At 43.6% G+C, this 5,637-nt stretch overlaps 1 protein-coding gene across 2 annotated transcripts in view; it reads right to left on the bottom strand.

Annotated features, from left to right (window-relative positions):
- CD53 (CD53 molecule) overlaps nt 1-3,603 on the bottom strand; it is a 30,032-nt gene extending 26,429 nt beyond the window's left edge. The window contains exon 1 of one of the 2 annotated variants that reach the window (XM_017869635.1): nt 3,430-3,603. The gene's annotated coding sequence lies outside the window, so the exon portion shown is untranslated. The remainder of the gene's footprint in view (nt 1-3,429) is intronic. The other variant, XM_017869636.1, reaches the window with a different exon arrangement.
- Nucleotides 3,604-5,637: the final 2,034 nt, after the last annotated feature.

Here is a 5,637-nt window from a genome sequence, read left to right as displayed (position 1 = left end):
ATGAGATACCATCTCATACCAGTTAGAATGGCAATCATTAAAAAGTCAGGAAACAACAGGTGCTGGAGAGGATGTGGAGAAATAGGAACACTTTTACACTGTTGGTGGGACTGTAAACTAGTTCAACCATTGTGGAAGACAGTGTGGCGATTCCTCAAGGATCTAGAACTAGAAATATCATTTGACCCAACCATCCCATTACTGGGTATATACCCAAAGGAGTATAAATCATCCTGCTATAAAGACACATGTGCACATATGTTTATTGCAGCACTATTCACAATAGCAAAGACTTGGAACCAACCCAAATGTCCATCAGTGGTAGACTGGATTAAGACAATGTGGCACACATATACCATGTAATACTATGCAGCCATAAAAAAGGATGAGTTCATGTCCTTTGTAGGGACATGGATGAAGCTGGAAACCACCATTCTCAGCAAACTATCACAAGGACAGAAAACCAAACACTGCATATTTTCACTCATAGGTGGGAAGTGAACAATGAGAACACTTGGACACAGGAAGGGGAACGTGACACACAGGGGCCTGTCGTGGGGAGGCGGGAGGGGGGAGGGATAGTATTAGGAGATTACCTAATGTAAATGATGAGTTAATGGGCGCAGCATACCAACATGGCACATGTATACATATGCAACAAACCTGCACCTTGTGCACATGTACCCTAGAACTTAAAGTATAATTTTTTAGAAAAAGGAATTCTGCTGTGTGCTTATGAAATGGATAATGAAGAGAGAGCACTCACCTCTAACTCTCAGCATAGAGATTCCTGGCCTTTACTCTGAGTGGTCATTCACTGGCTTTGCAAAGGCATGTCTTCTCTTTCCCAGAACCTACCTCCAGTCAGCCTTCCCAAACTGGCCACCCAACCTCCACCTCAATCCTTCCCTCCTCTGCCCCAGCAGCCATGCTGTCCTGCTCTGCACAGCTGTCTGGTTTCTCTGGGTTACTTTGCTTCAGTGCCCTGCACCTGCAGTGGCAGATGGGTCCTGGCAGCTTCCTGACGACAGGTGCCCAGTCTCTAGGGCCCAGGGTGATTTACACATAGTGGATGCTTGCTCAGTACAAGAAGCCCTAGTCTGACTAATCTAGGAACGCAAAAAAACCACTATAACTGAATCAGTGCAGCACTTCCTGCAACAGAAGCTAAGCTGAAAACAATGGCTATAACCTCACAAGAAGCTCCACCCTTCCTTCTGCTCTAAGTGAAAATCTAGGTTGAGGGGGGAAAAACCTGCCTCTTCTGCCTCATTTCAACCCCACATCCCATCAATTCTGTCATGTGAACATGGTGGGCATAGCCCCACCCAGAGCTGGACCTAGGACTTGCCTGGTCAGTGATCTTACCCTCCACTTTCTGGTGCCAAGTAGGAGAAAGGACTTTCCACTTCATGTGACTCTGTAAACATGGTGTGTTATACTGCAGTCTCACTTGCTCGCTCTCATTTCTAACATGCCTGGAGGTGCACACTTCTTTGAATTTGAATATACAGCACCCTTGGTCTAGAATGTCTCCATAGCAAACCCATACTTCTGTGAAAGTGAACCCACCAGTCACCTCTCCGGGGATTCTTTGGCACATTCCTAACTCCTCCTACAGTTTGTGCACGTTCTCCATCTATTATGGAAAAGAGCACATTGCACTGTATTTGTATACTGCTGTGATTGTAGTCCACAATAAACTGTACAACTCCTTTCAGATGATAATCTTCTCTGTTATCCTGTATCTCCAGCACCAAGTGCCATATCTGGCCATGGGGTAGGAGTGGGAAAGGAGAACCGCAGTCCGAGGGCCTCTGCAGTCAGGGGTCAATCAGAGGGCACAAAAAACAAAGGACCAACAGACTTCATCCTTTCCAGTTTGTGCCTCTTGTCAGTGAACAAAGGTGAGGTCACTTAGGTGGTGGTAACCATAGCTGTGAAGGCATGGACTCAGAATCATTCCTCATGAATATAAAAGTACCCAATGCTTTCATTTAAAAGTTAAATGTTCTTAACTGGCCCACACAGGAAACATCACAGGAAATAATGTTTCAGTTCAGTCTTTGCTCCCATTCAACCACAATTTCAAAATAGTACAGATTCTCCTCAAGATTGAGAAAGTAAAACCTCTTTGTTTATCCAGCAGCTAGGAGTCTGCTTTTTCTCAGCTTTCTTCCAAAGCACATGCATAGTATATCTCTTATCTCCCATGGGAGTTCCATAAGAGTAGGACTGTTTGCTAGATAAATATTCTCCTTCTACCTTTTCATCTCCCTCCCCCACAATTTCCAAAGCACAGTGCCTGGCCTCAGGAGGCACCTAACACTTGATTATTAAGTGTTTTTTCTTCTAAAAGCCACTTTTAGTGTCTTCTAAAAGTGTTTTAGAAGACTGCTTTTTATTTTTTAATTCAAGGCTCAATAAGCTCTGAGGTGTTTTGGGAATCTAGAGCCCTCTCCCCTGTCCCTACCCCTCTTGGAAATCTAGAGCCCTCTGCCCTGTTCCCAACCCTCATTCTTAGATGGGTGGGTGTAGTCAAAGAGAACTTTCTCCTTTCTGCTCCAGGGCATAATCAAGTGAAATTCTCACAGATCTTGGAAGAAGAAAGCTCTTATATAGAGTTTCCTATGGTGGTCACAGAGAGTCAGGACCAAAGCTCTGCTATCACTTTGCTGAGTTCACGCAACCTCAGTCATTAGTTACAGCACATGATTGGAAATTACTGCAGTATCAAGTTTTGGGGATTGCATTTATACGTGCATCAGTGGTCACGTTTTGTACACCAAGGATAATCTGGAGAAATGCTGAGGACCACAATGCGCTTCCCGCTCCTTAAAAGCCAACAATCTACTCGTCCTTTAGAGGTGTCTAGCTTTCACCTTTTAAAATACAGTTACTGAGCACATCCTGGTGTTTTGATTTTTAGCCACCTTTCTATTTAGTGGCTTTGAAGAGTCACTAACTTAACTTTTTAAAATTTCTCAAATGAAAAGAACTGTGTCTTCTAGCTGTCTTTCTAAAGACAGCTCTGGCTGTGGGTTCTTTCCTCACTTTAAAATCACAAGGCCAATTTTCTGAAAACCAGAGCACATAGGAAATCTCCCCAATGTCATCTCGCAGAGAAAGCTCCAGGCATCAGGAATTACTACACAGAGTAATTCAAGCTCTGTAGCAATTAAGGCTTGTGAATGCCTCAACTCAGAGATTAGGTAACAAGAACTTGATTAAATAAAAGTATTTCTGGCCTGATTGCCTTTGGGGATGTTACTAGTATCTTGCTAATCTGTTTTACTTTGTGCACTAAATATTTGCGAAAGAGAAGTTGCAGGAGATTTTATGGTTACTAACGAGGTATATGCAGACCCCTAAGAATACGCCCTACCCCACATTAGACAGCAAACCAGGTTAAAATGTCATCAACCTTACCTTTTCCAGACACTGTTCCTCAGTCCTTTAGGCAGAATTTAGTGATTATCCTTGAGGTGGCTGAGACAAGGCTGGTAACACGGGTATCCAGGGCTATTTGTGTAAAAGGAGAAGTGAAGGGCGAAAAAATAAGATCGTGCTGTGACGACAGGAAGCCCGGAAGAGAAGAAGGAGGAAGTGAGGCTGAGTCCGCCCTCTTTCGCCTCAGAGATTCAGTCCTTCCCCAGTGGCTTTTTAGAAACTTCCTCCCACAGCCCACCCTAAACTAGTTTCGTGAAACAAAGGAAAACTTCATAACCAAGTTGGTTCAGGCACAGATCTCTGAGCAGTGGTGGATTCTAGGGTAATTTTGGCGATGATTTTTGCTTAGAAAAGGACAGTGCTTCTCAATCAAGGTGGCATCTCAGAATTAACTGTTTATTTGTTCAAAAATAAGCATGCCTGGCCCCACCACCAGTTTCCCATTCAGGTAGACAGACTGGAGGGGAACACAAGAAACAATATTTCTAAACATTTTCTAGGCCTGAGACTTTGCAATGTCTTTCTGAAGATTCTCTGCTCCCTCCTCACACTCCCTGTCTGGCTTCAGCCAGTCTCTAGACTTCAGTTAATTGGACACCATTTGCAGACTTCTCTGTCTCAAGAGCAAGATTGTCTTAAGGTGAGTCCCCAAGGCATAATCCCAGGGGCACTGGTAGAAATGATTTGGTTAGTACAGGAAACACCACATTTGGAGCCAAAGATCTGAGTTTCAGTTCCAGCTTTATCTCTTTTAGCTGTGAGATCTTGAGCAAGTCTCAATCTGTCAGCCTCAGTTTATTAATGGTAGCATCTAATAATAATCCTACTAGTTACTGTTACATCCTTATTTATATACAAGAAAACAGGGGCTCAAAGAGGTTAGAAAATTTGCCCAAGCTCATACGACTAAGACGTGTCAGAGCTAGGATTCAAATTCAAGGTCACAGAGAATTCCTTTTTGAGAAACACTGTGATTGATGTATTTTGAAAAATGTGTTTCTACTTTCACTATGCTGCATCACTGGAATTTTCTTAGATTGGGTCAAAGGAGTAGGTGACAACCCAAATGTGTCACTAGCTAACTGTGAAACTTGGAAGCAATCACTGAGCCCCAGTGTTTTATAAGTGTTTTCATCTTATAAATGAACAGATAGATGACACTCTTTGTGATGCTGACTTGGAAGCATGCCTCTGGGAAAGCTAGCTCTCTCCCGCTTCCTTCACCCTGAGACATTCAGATCCAGAGTAATCTCTCAGCCAGGACTGTCTTATGGAGAAAACCGAGTTAAACGAAGGTAAAAAGGTATTTACTGCAGAGCTTGTCAGTCCTTAATATTCTCTAAGCAGGGGAAATAATATACAGATTTCCCCAAACTTATCTGAGCATCAACTCTGTGTGTGTGTGTATGTGTGTGTGTGTGTGTGTGTGTGTGTGTGTGTGTGTGTGTGTGGTTAGGGAACGATTTTTTCAGTATGACTACACTTTAGGGAATGCTATTAAAAACTTTCTGCTCCTCAGCTGGAATTACTGTCCCTCACTCAGGGCTGCTGCCATGCTGACAGATCCCTGAAGTGGTGGGGCTGAGGAGAGCTTTCTGGCTGAATTCATATTTTCCTAGTTATCTTACCCATTCTGATGACTCTAATTACTATCTGTCTGTTCCAAAGATTCACAAATCTATATGGATGCCATGATCTCTCATTTGAGCTCCACTCTCTCCCAGGCACCTCAAATCCAATATCCAAATTCAGTTTGATGAACTTGGCATCCCCACACTCAAGCCTGCTCCTCCCACCATGTCCACCATCTAGGAAAGACCTGATTGGCCTTTCAGCCACATTCATGAGAAACCACGTATCTTCTTAAGCTACTCTCTCTCCCACACCACCACCTATTGTCAACCACCAAGTCCTGTCAACTATGCTTTTGCCTAAATATTTCTCAAACCAGACCACCTGTTTCCAACCCCATAGACATTACATTAGTCCTTATCTCTTACCTGTGTTACAGGATGCCAGTCTCCTTCAAGACCAGCTTGGATGTTTCTTCACTCTGTCCTCAGGAAGAAGGGAGGAGAGCCTTCTAAAATGCAAATTTAATCACATGACTCCCCAGCTTAAAACTCTCGGCTGGCTATTTCTTCCCTGGCCCCACCTCGGAGATCTCCTCACACTGGATAACACTGG

The sequence above is a fragment of the Rhinopithecus bieti genome, unplaced genomic scaffold, assembly GCF_001698545.2.
Source record: "Rhinopithecus bieti isolate Rb0 unplaced genomic scaffold, ASM169854v2 scaffold_3040, whole genome shotgun sequence".
Taxonomy (NCBI): Eukaryota; Metazoa; Chordata; class Mammalia; order Primates; family Cercopithecidae; genus Rhinopithecus; species Rhinopithecus bieti.
Note: the sequence above shows the minus strand (reverse complement) of the source record. Positions and strands in the feature narration are given on the sequence as shown.